A 17,761-nucleotide genomic window follows, 5' to 3' on the forward strand; every position below is an offset into this window, starting at 1 on the left:
TCAGTATTTACAGTGGAAATGTGTCAGAGAAGAGCATTATCTCCAATAACCACCAATATTTAGTCAAAGTGTTATATGTTTAGTCTGTGTCGAGCCATCGGGACTCATTAGGAACTAAGTGTAAAGTACTAATGCTGGCTAAGAGGACGTGAATCTGTGAGATGCATTGGTTCGCTTGCGCAGAGAGCGCACTTGACAACAGGGACTATGCAGCAATTCATATTCCCAATACATTGGCAGAGTTTTCTTTTGCAGAGATAATGACAACAGTGTTTGGGGTTAACTGCATCTCTTCGCGTTCGTGGCGGTTTGCCGACACTCGCTCGAAACCTCCCTCCCTGGATGCGCTGATGCGTATGACGGCAGCCCCACCTGCGCACGGACGCCAGACACTCGGAGCTGTCCGACAGTGTTGGTGCTGATCTACTCCACTCCTACAAATTCCCAGCGAAGGTCGAACGGAGTCTCCGCCAGCGCTACCGTGTGCTGCCACGTAACCCAACCATGGCAAAGTGTCTCACTCTCTCCAATCCACACAATTATTGACACAAATCAGGACTTTTGTTTTGTTGGTTGGCCCTTCCTACCTTCCCTTCTTTTATTTAGCTGAAATTTGTGGTTGGATTTACCCAGCACGGTAGAGGATTGGACATTCTATGGCTAGGTAAGGTAAGATACCAATACAAAATGTATGGATTCGAATGTGCGCATGGGGTTTTCTTTCAGGAAAGTGAAAAGAAATTGAGTGTATTTAATTTGTTCACTTTTATTTGCCTTCAAATTAAGGTTGTGTCAAAGTCGAGTCTAATAGGAAATCCTGAACGTAATTCCCGTGGTATAACTTTTAAAAGAATGGTCCTTACATATAAAGGACATTTGAAACGATTTAGTGCCTCCGAGGCACTTTCGGGAGGATCTGGTTAAATCACAGTGTGAAACGTGGTGCTCGATATCAGTTGGGAATTAAAAGCAGTGTGAATACAGTTTCGTTCGGGCTGCGGCTGTCAGGATCGGATGGCTTTGATGATCGTTCCCTGAGACGTGGACGGTTTACCATAGAACATGGGACAGTACAACATTGGAACAGGATCTTCGGCCCACAATGTTGTGTTGAACTAAATGAATTAGTAATAAAATGGCCAACTAAATTAATCCCCTCTGCCTACACAATGTCTGTATCCTCCCATTTCCCTCACGTTCAGGTGCCTAACTAAACGTCTCTTAAAAGTCCCTAATATATTTGTCTCTGCTACCACCGTGGAAGAAACTTAACCCCTCTCACCTTAAATGCATGCGCTCTGGTACTAGGCATTTCAACCCTGGGGAAAAAAGATACTGTCTATCTATGCTCCTCATAATCTTATAAACCTCATAGATCTCCCCCCTCAGCCTCCACCGCTTCTGCGATAAAAACTCAAGTTTGTCCAACCTCTCGTTATTGAACTTCCCTGTAATCCAGCCAGCATTACGGATTAACGTTTCATTTTGCTTGTAAATGCAAAGGGAAAAAAATAAGTACTGTAAAATACCGAGTGGCGTCAGTGAAGTTTTCTCATAGGGGAAATAATCCTGTCGTCCTTAGTAAGTAAAAGTTAGTTACTTTTACTTTCCTGTTTTAAGTTTCATTCTGTACCAGAGTACAGAGACTTATTTTTAATTCTGTCTTTAAAAAGTAAGAAATTGTTTGCATGTTCATATCACTCAATGTGTTTAATGCTGCTGGTCACGCACAAAAAGATACACATAAGCGGAATAATATGAAAGCGGACTTTTAAAGCTACAGGCTTATATTGTACGCTCAAACGTCCGATTTTGGGCTGATAGCATTCTCTTTCATACTTGAATAGTTACGGATACATTGTAGCAAATTCACTAAGTAACACCCACCACTCTTTCTCACACAAAGAGAAATGTGCTCACATTTTCTATTTTCAGTTAACACGTATGTACTTAGATGGTTTGAGTAAGTGAAAAACAATGAGCAGTGGATGTAGACTATAGTGGGCTGTGATGTAAGTCACATAAACAAACTCCTCATATGATAACATAAATACTCATTACAGTATCTCTGCAATTCTGGATATTGAATGTGCTTATGCACAGACGCAAGGTATTCGGCAGGTGCTGGAAATCCAGAGTAACGCAGATTTTTTTGTGTGTTACCATGTCTTTATAGCGATTTTTCACTCTGAGAGATTTGTCTGTCACTTTCATTTCAGCCACTGGATCATTATATATTGAGATTGTTTTTTTGCTTCAGATATTTATAGCTAAAGGGTGTATGGATAATTACTCTAGGTCTTTATCTACCAGATTCGGCATTTGCGCTTTTAAGATGAAAGGTCTTTATCCTGGAAGGTTGAATACGCTACAGGTTATAGCCTGCATGCAATAGTACTCGCGGGAGAGTCAGCATTCATTAAGGAGCTGGATTCACTCGTTAGAATACAAGCTAGTTTCATGGATCAGACCCCATGATGTTCCTAGTTTAGCAATGGCAAGCGAGTTTTTCTCTCTGAGGGATGGGTGTCCAGTGCTGGTAGGTACACGGAGAACTGACTGGTATTATAGGGTAGTCTTGACCCAATAACAAACCTTCTCCAGGCATTTTGATATGAAATATATGCTCGTTTAAGTAAAATAACAGTGGTGCAAAAGGAACAAAGATATTCCCATGCACACAGTTTTCAAGATAATGCAGACAATGTTAGAATTAGTGAAATTAACATCTTAATTCATAGAATATTTGTTGGAGAATGCCTTAATATTAAATATTTAAACAAAAACATTGCAAGTTAATACTTTATGCTATACTGTTCCAACGTCTGTGCACAATTCAGTTATCTTTGTGTTATATATTTATTTAAATATTAACTATTTTGAATAGTTGGTCATTTGTAGGATGTGTTATTTGCATCAATATATTGTGTTCAATGAATGATAATAGTTGGATTTAGTACGTTCTTCAAGTGACATGCAGCTTGAAAACCTTCAATACTGTAAGGCCTGCACCCACTGATACCTCCCAGTCTGCACCCAGCTAACAGGATTCACTTGCCGCTTACTCCAGACACATCACCTGCAACCTACTTAAACCCAGTTCTCATCCACAGTCCTTGTTCTCTCATTAATCAGCCAGGCTCAACAATTGCTTCTAGCTTTCACTCTCTCTACCTAAAGTTTACCTTGTTGCTTGTTGTGTTCAGTTCCTGTTCTCTCTTGTTTTATGGCCCCTTGTGGCTTTTTATTTTGTGGTCTATTATTAAAGTTGTCATTCACCACTGAATTGTCTCTGCTGCTCTGCTTTTGGGTCAAGCCTCTTCTCCATTTCCTGACAAAAACAGTCAGATTTCAGCCACACCTACTCCTACAATGGTAACTAAGAGTTTATTTCATTGCAACCAGATGAGAATATCATTGGTAGAGAGTTTCTGTTTTGGTGACTAAGACTGAGTTCCAGCTTCAAGAGAAAGTAAGCAAGGTTGTCTAAATTCTTCAGAAGCTGTTTTGAAATATGAAATTGGTAAAAAAAAGGATGTTTTACTCTTTGTTATAGGGTTGTGGAACGTGCCTTTGTAGGCTCAATCACATGAAATGTGGATCCACTGTTATTCGCTTTTCTCACTTTATAATTATGGATGCATAATGACATTCCACAGTTGTGTTCAACTTCTCCCCCACAGTCCCCAGTAATATATCTGCTTTCAATTAAAAGAAAGATCAATAACAATAGAACAATGGACCAATTTGGATTGGCTTTTAATTCTTCAATTAAAATGTTAAGGGAAAAGTCTATATTCAGGAGTAAAGAAAGTGAGAATGCCCTAGACTTCTTCCCTCACTAATATTCAGGGCCCCAAATAGTCCTTCCAGGTGATGTGGCCCTTCACCTGTGAGTCTATTGGGGTCAGCTACTGTATCTGGTGCTCCAGGTATGGCTTCCTGCTTATAAGACCTGATGTAAATTGGCAGACTGCTTCACTGAGCACCTATGCTCTGTCTGCTAGAAGTGGGATCTCCCAGTGGCCAGTCATTTCAATTCTACGTTCCATTCCTATTCCATCATGTCTGTTCATGGTCTCCTCTAATTCAACACTTCATAATCCATCTGGGTAGCCTCCAATCTGATGGCATGAACTGATCTCTCTAACTTCCAGTAATTGCCACCCCCTCCTCTCCTTCACCATTTCCAGTTCCTGTTTCCCTCTCACCTTATCTCCTTACCTGCCCATCACCTCCCTCTGGGGCTCATTTCCCTTCCCTTTCTTCCATGATCTTCTGTCCTTTCCTATCAGATTCTCCCTTCTCCAGCCCATTATCTCATTCACCAATCAACTTCCCAACTCTTTATTTCATCTCCTCCCCCTCTCCCAGTTTCACCTATCACCTACCACCTTGTACTTATTCCTCCCCTCCCCCAACTTCTTGCTCTCTTTCTGGCTTCTCTTTCTCTCTAGTCCTGATGAAAGGTCTCGGCCCAAAATGTTGACCATCAACACTTTCCCATAGATGTTACCCGGCCTGCTGAGTTCTTGCAGCATTTTGTGTGTGTTGCTTTGAATTTCCAGCTTCTGCAGATTTTCTCTTGTTTGTGATGTATTGCTTATTCCTCATTTCATCTACTATAATTACCAAGGGAGATGTCATATTTATTTTTATGCTCTAATAGGTTTTAAGTATACCCAATAATTTAGGGATGTGGTTATATATGTTATAATGATATTTCTGCTCTATATTATGGTATTCTGCCTCTGCCTTCAGATGATGACTCCCCTTACATATATATGGTTCTGAGACTGAAACTGAGCTGCTAGACAAATGATATTAGACCTGAATTTCTCATTTAGCCTCAGGGATAAACATAAGATGCAGTATATGAGTGACATATTCATGGAGATTTTGATGCCTTCCAAATGTAGACAACTTAATCATGGCATTGAAAGTTAGTTTTATCTATGATTAAATGAGAACAGTATTACAAAGACGAATCTGTTGGATTCATTTCAGATCTTTTGATACATATCAATCCTTCATATTTTTAGAACTAAGTTTTTTCCTTAATTTTGTTTCCATGGGGTGAAAACATTAAGTTGTAGTAATTTTCTGTATTTTATTGTGAAATGATCTTCAGTAAACAGAAAAAGGTCTTCAATAAATATTATAAGCATGAAATATTAAGATTGTTGTTAAATTGAGTTCCTTCCTGTCTCCACATTGGCCCTTAAGATAATTCCCCTCAAGACACAGATAACCCAGTCTGTAGTGAAAATGGTAAATTAGGGACAGCACTTTCCTTTAACCATCTAGAGAGGCTGCATTTGTCTGCTCTCCTGTTGCCCTTCCTTCCCAAGATGCAAGTCCTGCCACCACGTGGTATTGTATCGAGTAATCAAACACCGAACAGATGAGGCTCAGCCATCTGAAGTTACCCCAGGGCTGGAAGCTGGAGCATTTTAATCAAGAGTTGAGTACTTCAGAATTTAATCTGTTGAAATGTCTTCTCCTGTCATTTCACAATGCAACAGAAGGAAGTATGTGCCCCATACACCATAGTTAATGCTTTAAAACCCAATAACAAGCATGGTAACTTATCACATGATCATAACAACATGATCAACTGCTTTATTTGGACAAGCAATAATAATAACCATGCATATTTGAGGGCTAATAATGACAGATTGGCTTGTTAGCTTTTTATGAACATTTATAACACAAAGATGGTCTAGTGATTCCCTGGGAAATTTTCTGTTTAAACAATTAACTTGCCTTTATGACACCTCTGAATCTAAGAATACTTCACACATAATGAATTACATTAAAGCTCAGTTACACATGCAAGCAAAGGCAGCATCTTGTACACAGCACGATACTGTAAATACATTTCATTTATTCTTTTTTGGGGAATCTGAGAACATCAACAAGACTTGCATATACTACCACTGCCATTTCCCTTTGATACACTGTAGTGGCCTCTTGGGCTGTTTCATAGAGACAACCACATGGGGTGGGTCTGGAATCACTTACAGGTCAGACAAAACAAAGATGACAGATGTCCTTCCATAGAGAACTGTAATTAATTCAACATGTTTTTTTACAAGTCAAGTCAAGTCACATTTTATTCTCATTTCGACCATAACTGCTGGTACAGTACACAATAAAAACAAGACAACATTTTTCAGGACCATGGTGCTACATGAACGATACAAAAACTACACACTGAATTATGTAAAACAACACAAAACTACACTAGACTACAGACCTACCCAGGACTGCATAAACTACACAAAACAGTGCAGGCATTACAATGAATAATAAACAAGACAATAGGCACAGTAGAGGGCAGCAGGTTGGTGTCAGTCCAGGCTCTGGGTATTGAGGAGTCTGATGACTTGGGGGAAGAAACTGTTACACAGTCTGGTCGTGAGAGCCCGAATACTTTGGTGCCTTTTGCCAGATGGCAGGAGGGAGAAGAGTTTGTATGAGGGGTGCGTGGGATTCTTCATAATGATGTTTGCTTTGTGGATGCAGCGTGTGGTGTAAATGTCTGTAATGGCGGGAAGAGAGACCCTGATGATCTTCTCAGCTGACCTCACTATCCGTTGCAGGGTCTTGCGATCTGAGATGGTGCAATTTCCGAACCAGGCAGTGATGCAGCTGCTCAGGATGCTCTCGATACGTCCTCTGTAGAATGTGGTGAGGATGGTGGGTGGGAGATGGACTTTTCTCATCCTTTGCAGAAAGTAAAGACACTGCTGGGCTTTCTTTGCTTTGGAGCTGGTGTTGAGGGACCAGGTGAGATTCTCCACCAGGTGAACACCAAGAAATTTGGTGCTCTTAACGATCTCTACGGAAGAGTCGTCGATGTTCAGTGGAGAGTGGTCGTTCTGTGTCCTCCTGAAGTCAACAACCAGCTCTTTTGTTTTGTTTACATTCAGAGACAGATTGTTGGCTCTGCACCAGTCCGTTAGCTGCTGCACCTCCTCTCTGTACGCTGACTCATCGTTCTTGTTGATGAGACCCACCATGGTCGTGTCATCGGCGAACTTGATGATGTGGTTCGAGCTGTGTGTTGTAGCACAGTCGTGGGTCAGCAGAGTGAACAGCAGTGGACTGAGCACACAGCCCTGGGGGGCCCCCGCGCTCAATGTGATGGTGTTGGAGATGCTGCTTCCAATCCGGACTGACTGAGGTCTCCCAGTCAGGAAGTCTAGGATCCAGTTGCAGAGGGAGGTGTTCAGGCCCAGTAGGCTCAGCTTTCCAATCAGTTTCTGAGGAATGATTGTGTTGAATGCTGAACTGAAGTCTGTAAAGAGCATTCGAACGTATGTGTCTTTTTTTGTCCAGGTGGGTTAGGGGCAGGTGGAGGGTGATAGCAATGGCGTCGTTTGTTGAACGGTTGGGATGGTACACGAACTGCAAGGGGTCCAGTGACACGTTGATTGTTTTTACGGTCATCATTACTAAGAGTAGTGAGTAGCTGTTGATGTTTTTCTCCCAAATGGCATATTTACTGAATTTAAATGGCACAGCTGCACGATGGGATTCAAACTTGGGTCTCTGGATTGTTAGTTCAGGCTTCTAGGTTACATATGCAATAATTTAGTCATTGCATCTCACCAAACTCTTAAGTGTGCAAATGATTATATTTTTGCAACTTTACAGGTCTTGATTTCAAATCCTGCCCTATGTAACACAACAACACGTATGTTGGGCACGTGGCCAAGTGGTTAAGGCGTTCATCCAGTGATCTCAAGGTGGCTAGTTCGAGCCTCAGCTGTGGTAGCGTGTTTGTGTCCTTGAGCAAGGCACTTAACCACACATTGCTCTAGTGTCTGTGTGAGGAGTGGCGCCCCACACAGACTTCCAATCTGCGCCTTGTAAGGCATGAAAATGCCCAACGCTGGCCTCTCATGGTCTGAGTCGATGTTCCCTCCCCTCCCTCCCCTACCCTACGTAAATTAGGAAGCTATGTTTCAGTAATTTTGGTAAATCTGGAGAGAAATAACCATGAAAAATTAACAACAGATTGCTCTAGAAACCTAACTGGTTCTGTAATGTCCCTCAGAGAAGGTAATATACCTATTTTATAGATCTGGCTAACCCACTGTTCCAGCGCTAAACTATGCTGTTCATTCCTGATTTCCTATCAGAATTAAATGCCAGACTTGTCAATATCTTCCATGTGAGAGGAAACTTCTAGACTGAATGGTTTATTGACCAAAAGGACAACGCAATGATTCAATTTAGTATCAGAGAATGTATACAGTATACAATCTGAAATGCTTGCTCTTTGCAGAGATGTCCATGAAAGAAGAAACGCCAATGAATGAATGATGGTAATATCAGAACCCCAAAGCCCCCACCCCCTCCCCCCACTTGCTCAAGCAGAAACACCAACCTCCCACACCACCCCCCCCCACCATACAAGCAACAGCAAAAACCCCCAAAAAGACCTTTGATCTAGAGTTCACCAGAAACTCCAGTCTATCCCTGCACTTTGGTGTCTCGGATAGGCACTCTCATGAGAGAGTGAGAGACAGAGCGAGATCGCTCGAGTACAGGGGCTGTCTTCCGACAGTCCATAGTCCATACACAGCCTGCAATGAAAGATGGAGGCACAAGAGTCTGCAGACGCTGGACTATGAAGCAATAAACAACCTGCTTGAAGAACGTAGCAAACATGTTGCTCAAATTGTTTCAACGTTCCATGGTTTGTTGCAGGGATTTGACTTTTCCTTCCACAGATGTTGCTTGACCCACTGATTTCTTCCAGCATTTTGTTTGTAAGATATTCTGTCCTGACACTGTTTTCTCTATGCTGCTTTGCTGTTTTCTCACAGCCTGAACGTACACTACAACTTGCACTAATGTAGTTACGTCTATTTTTCATGCAAGTTGTGTATAAATTATGTTAATTTTAGATTATGTCAACTTATTTTATCATGTTTGTAATGTACTGTGCTGCTGTTGCAGAGAACTAATTTTTTATGATACTTATACCATAGGTGAGAGGGACAGAGGGAGATAAAAAGAGAGAAATAAATAAATAAACAAGGGATGGGGCATTAACGGAAGTTAGATAAGTCCTTAGTTATTTATTATTATTATTATTTTCTCTCTCTCTCTCTCTCTCTCTCTTTTTTCTCCCTCTTACTATAACTTCTTGCCCATCCTCTGGGCTTCCCCTCCCCACCTTTCTTTCTCCCTAGGCCTCCCGTTCCATGAGCCTCTCCCTTCTCCAGCCTCACATCCCTTTTGCCGATCAACTTTCCAGCTCTTGGCTCCATCCCTCCCCCTCCTGTCTTCTCCTATCATTTTGGATCTCCCCCTCCCCCTCCCACTTTCAAATCTCTTACTAACTCTTCTTCCAGTTGGTCCTGACAAAGGGTCTCGGCCCGAAACGTCGACAGTACCTCTTCCTAGAGATGCTGCCTGGCCTGCTGCGTTCACCAGCAACTTTTATGTGTGTGTTGCTTGACTGTTGGTGTCTGTTGTTACGTTCTACAGCTTCGTGAATGTGTTATGATAATTAACAATCCAAGGCACAGTTCATCAGCCAAAACAGATTATAGAGTCTTTATTAACCAAAATATTAAAAATATATTACTGTGCACTCATGAAATATACACAGGATATATAGTTCACATCTGATTATGAAGCTGTATACCACCATCTACCTACCTATTTACGTACTCTAATGAAGCTGTGTTGCTTGGCTGTGGGGTAGAGAGCCATTTACACCATATTGAACGCATTATATTTCCTCCTCCTTAGCTTTGTTCCATATATAGTTAAAGGAACACTGAGGCCCTGACTTTACGTGTTTGATCTTCAAGCTTAAAAGTGTGAGCATTTTGCAAAATCAGTAATTGAACAGATGTATTGCCATCTATGTGGGTCAATTGTTTAGTTAAAGAGACCCTGAGTTGATACTCATAAACTTAATGGGTCAGATAGACAGGCAAGTAATTAAGCAACTTACACAGCTTCCAAGGTCATTGAAGTTTGAGCAATGTTACTGACATTAAATGTAGCATTTTACATCATCTTAGTGATTCATGTAGGAAATATTTAGATTCCCTGCAGAGTACTCAGAACAGTATTTTAAGATTGCGGAGTCTAGAGTGGAATCCTGTGTTAGGAGATTTGAACTTCCTTGGGGATCAGAACAGGATGTGGTTTTCCCATAGAAACGTAGAAACATAGAAAATAGGTGCAGGAGTAGGTTTGTTTTTGCTTTGAGAATCATATGCATCCAAAATTAATTTGTGTTGGGAAGTTTTAGAAGAAAAGCATGAATCATTAGATTCCAACAGAACCGGATATCAAACTACATGGAATTTATGGCAAATGGACACATGACCCAGTCCACAAGAATAACAAGTAAATGGAGCAAACAAGTATTAGATTTAAAAATTCTCTTTAAAAAGTCCAATTTATTTTGTGTTGCTTGACAAGTTATTTCAACCTTTTTATCTAAGATATCTGTGTTGAATTTGTTTCGAGGTCTAACTTACGTAGATGGTATATCAGCTACAGTACTAACAGTCACACATTTTATGAGGGAAGGTGCATGAGGTGGGGCTTTACTTTTTCAAACATGAACTAAAGGATAGCATTCCACCAAGAGCAATGACAAGGTAACCTGGTTAGATGAGGAGCCAGTATTTGCTAGGTTATCCTGTTAGTATTCGCTGATAAACAATCTTTTGCACGATTTTCAGTGTATGTCCATTTGAGGAGGAAAATGGATTTAGTTTAACATCTCATCCAAGGGCATTTCAGGATTTTTGAAGTCCCCTTTCTGCATCTCTTCTTAGTTATCATCTGTATTACGACCTTCAATAAAGTTCAAAGTGTCATCTCTCCTGTCTCCTACACTGCTTCAGAACTATTAGACTGCTTGTCCAGTGTACATTACAGGATGAGATTTTTTTGCTGTCCAAATATTTAATATCTAATATAAATATAATATGTCTAATAAACAGTTACACATTTGACAGCACAATAGAAGATTCATCCACAGTGAAGAGGTGAAGGGAAAGATGCATGGGGAATATTGGGCACCAGCATGGAACCCTGAATGTGTGATTTTTGTTTTTTTTTTTAGAAAGTTTTATTTTATGTTACCATTACAGTGCATAATGCAGTGACCAACTTTGAGCTCCACATTAACTCAAGTTGTGGAATCCATTCTGTTGAAACCCCAATCATTTCTTTACATCCTGGGGTTAAACTTCTACTGTGACCCTGTTGGCTTCTTATGCCTTTCTCATTTTCCCCTCTTAATATACAATACCCTGCAGCGACTGGTGGAAACTATTCCATCCCAGGAAAAGTAGCAAGACTTAACCGTAAGACCATAAGACAAAGAGCAGAACTCGGCCATAAAGCTCATCAAGTCTGCTCCACCATTCAATCAAGACCTATTTATTTTCCCTCTAAACCCCATTCCATTTCCCTGTAACTGTTGATACTCTTACTAATTCCCTGTAACCTTTGATGCAGCTCTATAAAACTCTGGTTAGGCCACAATTGGAGTACTGTGTCCAGTTCTGGTCGCCTCACTATAGGAAGGATGTGGAAGCATTGGAAAGGGTACAGAGGAGATTTACGAGGATGCTGCCTGGTTTAGAGAATATGCATTACGATCAGAGATTAAGGGAGCTAGGGCTTTACTCTTTGGAGAGAAGGAGGATGAGAGGAGACATGATAGAGGTGTACAAGGTAATAAGAGGAATAGATAGAGTGGATAGCCAGCGCCTCTTCCCCAGGGCACCACTGCTCAATACAAGAGGACATGGCTTTAAGGTAAGGGGTGGGAAGTTCAAGGGGGATATTAGAGGAAGGTTTTTTACTCAGAGAGTGGTTGGTGCGTGGAATGCACTGCCTGAGTCAGTGGTGGAGGCAGATACACTAGTGAAGTTTAAGAGACTACTAGACAGGTAGATGGAGGAATCTAAGGTGGGGGCTTATATGGGCGGCAGGGTTTGAGGGTCGGCACAACATTGTGGGCCAAAGGGCCTGTACTGTGCTGTACTATTCTATGTTCTATATGTTAATTAAGAACCTAGTAACCTCCGCTTTAAATATACCCGATGACTTGGCCTCGACAGCAGCCTATGGCAATGAATTCCATAGAGTCACCACCCTCTGGATAAAGATTTCCCTTCATTTCACAGCCAGTTTGATGAAGACAGTAACAGAAACTGTGGCTTGCTTCCACACCTTCTCTTGCACACTGAATGCTGAGGACACCCCATCCACATTCAGATTATTGCCACTTCATGTGTTATCTGTACGACCTAAATGGCTGAGCAACCCGCAAGACACAGTGCTGCTGATCCGTTCACTACTCTTCACTTTAGAGTCATTTCTGACACCAGAAGATTTTTCTGGGCCACCACAAAATTCGAAGTTTATTTTCCTGCTTGTCTTGAAGTTTACGCAGATACTTGGGGAGAGGGCTCAGTAGTGTTGCAGTTAGTATAACACTATTAGCACCAGCAAACTGGATGCAATTTCCACCATTGTCTGTAAGGAGTTTGCATGTCCTCCCTGTGAGTTTCCTTTGGGTGCTCTGGTTTCCTCCCACATTCCACAGATGTACAGGTAAGTGGGTTAATTGGTCATATGAGGGTAATTGGACAGCGTGGGCTTGTGGGCTGGTAGGGCCTGTTACCATGTTGCATCCCTGTACAAAATAAAAACAAAGTGCCCTGATCCCAACTAGGGACTGTGAAAGGTTTGGATTTATTTTTATTTCCATTACTAATAATCTAATAATTAACAATTATTAATTAACTAATAATGATTTCAATTACATCACATTCACTCTTTAAAATAATGTTTTACTCTTTTAATTATTAATAGAAACTGAATAGTTGTTTGTAAAGTTCAATTTGGAAATCTGTAAATTGGCTATTTTACATAAACGCTTGCATAATGGCAGTCATTAATACCGATTGATTGTGAGGCCAGCCTATCCATTCATTAGCTACCCATCCTGTGCTTATTGATTTATGATGGATTCGAGTCCAGTAAATCCTTTTTGATGATCAATGAAGAAGAGGTTGAGAAAGGGAGTTTCAAAATGCTTGGCCCGCATGAAAAGGATCAATAATGGAAGAGCGATTGATGGATTTTAGACCTGCCATAAGATTTGGGAAAGAACAATGATCGTATCAGATGGTAGTGCTGAAAAGGCTATAGATAGGGAGGAGTAAAAACAGAAGAATAGGAACTCAAGAAACTGTGACAGACTTGCTGCTAAAGCAGAAAAAGATGTTGATCAGTCACTTCATGGATCAGTTGGTGAGGTGATATATTATACTTTATAAAGATAAAGGAACACATCACGTGGGGAAGTCAGATAAACAAAAAGCACCTAATTATTTTGTGGTGCATGCCTTCATGCTTTGCATTAGCAATACTCACTCAGTTATTAATTGTAGTTAATCAATTTCTTACCAAGCTGAGGACACTAAATCTGCAAAGTTCAAAGTTCACAGTAAATTTATTATCAAAGTACATATATGTCACCATATACTACTCCAAGATTCATTTTCTTGTGGACATTCACAGTAAAACAAAGAAATACAATAGAATCTATGAAAAACTATACACAAAGACTGTCAAACAACCAATGTGTAAAAGACAGACTCCTTTGATTTAACTCCAAGTTCAAGGAGCTTTTCTTAATTATAACAGGTTGTAAACATTGTCTCAACCTATACGATCAGGTGTGCTATCTGCGCCCCCTTGTGTTTTAAGGGTGACATTTTTGACATCCTACAAAATTATCAACAAATAAAAGGCAAACTTTTTGATATATTTTATTTTGTTTTGCAACAAATTTCTCTTGATACAACATTAGGAAGTTATTTCAATCACATTTTTCTGAATTACTCTCACCACATGCTGAATCCTGCCTGATGTGAGCACTGCATTCCCAGGCTGAAAGAACCACAGCTGCATCTCAGTGTTGAACTCTTGACAGGACCAGCTCCTCAATTAGCTGCTAAAACTGATTCATATTCCCATGTACATTTCCTCCCTGCAAGGACTTACTTCAGGTCAGTGAATTGCCAAGTAAACACTTTTTTTTCCCCCCTAAAAGGTCTCCTGGTTGAATTTCCAGTGGAGATTTGGTTGGATGTCCTGACAAAATCCAAACTTTGGTCAGTATTATATTTTTATTTTAGAAGTTCAGTTAACAACTTTCAAAACATATTTAAATGCTTTTAAAAGTCTTTTGATGTTCTAAGAGCTTTAATGGCTAATATAGCATAACATTTAAATTGATTCTTAATGTGAAAAATTTGAGATCCAAAAGGATGTGTGTCCAAAGGAATTCTACTGAAAACCATTACTGTGTTGTGTGGCTTCAGTGCGGCATTTGTCAGGAATGATTCTGGAAATGGATTTTATGATTCAGCAACATTTGTTCTGCTAAGTGTAGGTGACAGAGTCATAAAGTTATACAGCATGAAAACATGCCATTCGGCCCATCTTGTCCACGCTGAAAAAGTTGCCCACCTGAGCTAGTCCCATTTGCCTATGTTTAGCTTATATCTCTCTAGAACTTTCCTATAATTGAATGTTTAAAACTCACTTTCTTCTCCTCTATATGTATGATGCGATGCACTACTTTCCATTGTAATAAAATATAGTCAGAAGTCAGCTCCAGGCTCAAACCAAGGGGAAATATTGAGGTGTGAGTGATGACCCTTCATGTCTAATTTAAAGCCTCCGCATCCAAATTGACCCATAAAGAGCATTAGAACGGTCCAATGGAAGGTCACCCACCTCAAGCATTAACTCTGTTTCAATCTCCACAGATACTGCCTAATTAGTTGAATATTTCCAGCATTTCTACTTTTGTAGCTGATTCCCAGCATCTCCAGTCTTTTATTTTTGTTTTGTAAGTAGTCCATACATTATTTTAACCGCATTATTAACCTGTCTTCCTAACTTTTAAGGATCTGTAGACCTACACTAAGTTCCTTTATTCCTCCCCACCGCCAGCGGCTTCTTGTTTATTATGTATTCCATTTCCTTATTGCAGTTCCCTCGTGCGTTATCTCACATTTTACTAATTATTCCATCTGCCTCTTCTTTGTCTGCAGAGAAAGTTTACTTCATCACAGTCAACCTCACACCTGCAAACATTTTTTTTAAATCATACCCCATGAGTTTCTCTACATCATATGTGTTACATGTGATAAAATCATATATGTAATACATAAATAATATGTATTATTAAAGCACTAAACATAGGAAGCCCACTGGTAGCAACCTTCCTTCACAAAGAAAATATCCAGCAATCCTCACCCTTTGCTTTCTACACAAAGACAATTTTGGATCCAATTTACTATTTCCTATTGGCCTTAACATTCTTGCCTAGCCTGCCGAGTTTCACCAGCATTTTGTATGTGCTGCGATCTAACTAAATTGTCTGCACTTCTCCCTGTTTGAGATTTCTGATCAAAGTAATCATGTACAATTATCCTTAAATGTAGTCAGAAACCTGCAATTAAGAATGTGAAAATCATGTATGTATAAAGCTCTTATATCTGAAATAGCCTTTACTATAAATTTAGTTTAAATTAATCAACAATTTCTTTATCATCAACAGGCAGTACCACAGGAGAGTCATTTATGTTCAATAATAACTTCACCATACGAGAGAAATTAAATTGTTCATAAAAAATTAGAATGAGACTTCAATTGAAGAAGCTATTTTTTTTTCATACCATCACTAATCTTTAGCACCCACTTATGTGACAACAGACTGATATCTTTCCTTAAAGGAATTACCTGTAATAAAATATATATTTTGTATTTCAAGCTGAGATAATGTAACAACTCCCGACTTAGTGCCGATAATCACCTGTCATGGTGATTATAGACTTAATTTATGTCTATTACTATAATTTTACAAGGAGACTTCTGAAGTACCTGGGAAAAGATCCAGTGGGAGTATCTTATTTTTAGCTCAAATCCCAATGCAAAATCTCAGTTTGCTGGCTGCATTCCAGAACTTAGCAGAACAAGAACAAATAACTATCCTCTTACCTGGCATGGAGACAATGTGAAAAGTAACCTCCATCTTTATAAATTCAAGATTGTTTAATATCATTTACAGTACACAAATGTAACAGAAATCAAAATAATTGTTGCTCCAGATGTGATGCAGCACAAAAAACAAAAACGATAAAGAACACAATAATAATAAAAAACACAATAAATATAACTACAAAAGATAGAGTATATATATTGATTTATGTACTTAAAATGACGCTAGGTACATACAACAGTGTCTGTACATTAGGTGACTGACAGGAAACGGTAAAGTAGTGATGACTGGGGTTGTGGAGGGCTGGGTTAGTGGATGCAGGTGTTGATCAGTTTCACTGCTGAGGAAAATAACTCTCTTCGAGTCTGGTGTTCCTGGTATAGATACTACGTAGACTCCTCCCTGATCAGAGTGGACAAACAGTCCATGAGCAGGATTGGTGGGATCCTTCATGACATTACTATTCTTTTTCCAGCACCTTTCCATATACATGTCCTTGATGGTAGGTAGGCTGGTGCCAGTGTTGCCTTTGACTCTGTAATTCAGTTTGATTGATTTCCTGTGGAAGCAGGGTAGGCAATTTGGTTCCTTCAATCCATTCCCTCATTCAAGCCAGCTCATTTACAGGTTATAACGGGGTTCCGTTCCTGAGAACTGTTTCCAACCCAAGCTGTTCATAAGTCAAAAATTAACAAAAACTGTGTGTGGACGAGGCTCACAGACACAGTTGCGATGGAAGAGAAACCACCAGCCAGTTTCATTGACTTAGTGAGAGAGTACGTCTGCTCACTGCTCACTGCTCACAGCTCTGCTCAGCTCGACCCAGCCCTGAATTATTCTGGCTCGGGTAGGGTGAAGGAAGATGGAAATGCCCCATCCCCACCAGGCAGAAACCATCCTGAGCCTTTTGCCAATTCATAGTCCTACCTCTAGGTATCCAGACATACATGAAGTAACAGAGTTCCCAGCATCTGTGAAATGCATTGTGTTCAGTACACATCAAGCAGTGGAAATAATGGAAAAAAAAATGCTTGCCAGGCTTTGTAATCCAGATGAATAATTCATCTGTCCAAGAAACAATTTAAAGTTGCTGGTGAACGCAGCAGGCCAGGCAGCATCTCTAGGAAGAGGTACAGTCGACGTTTCAGGCCGCGACCCTTCATCAGGACTAACTGAAGGAAGAGCTAGTAAGAGATTTCTTACTAGTAGTAATCTCTTACTAGCTCTTCTTTCAGTTAGTCCTGACGAAGGGTCGCGGCCTGAAACGTCGACTGTACCTCTTCCTAGAGATGCTGCCTGGCCTGCTGCGTTCACCAGCAACTTTGATGTGTGTTGCTTGAATTTCCAGCATCTGCAGAATTCCTCGTGTTTGCAAGAACAACTTATCTATTTTTAAGGAAGATATGTGAAAATAATTTTATGTCATTGTAATGGTAATTTTTTTCTAAGGCTGCTTTCTATCTGATGGATCCTCTCCCACAGGCAACCACTACAGCATTCCCTATGATGTCAAGCATAGCGGTCAGATGCTTCAGAGCATTATTACAAATTTCACTTTGACAGCTCATTCAACCAGCATTTATTTATTATTGAGATACAGCAAGGAACAGGCCCTTCAGGTCCTTCGAACTACAAGGCCCAGCGAACCACCGATTTAATCCTAGCCTAATCACGGGACAATTT

At 40.2% G+C, this 17,761-nt stretch overlaps 1 protein-coding gene across 3 annotated transcripts in view; it reads left to right on the plus strand.

The window, feature by feature from the left end:
• Nucleotides 1–454: 454 nt before the first annotated feature.
• The window catches only part of LOC134341004 (D(2) dopamine receptor A-like), a 113,891-nt gene continuing 96,584 nt past the window's right edge, over nucleotides 455–17,761 (plus strand). The window contains exon 1 of one of the 3 annotated variants that reach the window (XM_063038690.1): nucleotides 455–669. The gene's annotated coding sequence lies outside the window, so the exon portion shown is untranslated. Of the gene's footprint in view, nucleotides 670–14,172; nucleotides 14,181–17,761 lie in introns of those variants that run through there. The other 2 variants (XM_063038692.1, XM_063038691.1) reach the window with 2 other exon arrangements.

This window comes from Mobula hypostoma, chromosome X2 (assembly GCF_963921235.1).
Source record: "Mobula hypostoma chromosome X2, sMobHyp1.1, whole genome shotgun sequence".
Lineage (NCBI taxonomy): Eukaryota > Metazoa > Chordata > Chondrichthyes > Myliobatiformes > Myliobatidae > Mobula > Mobula hypostoma.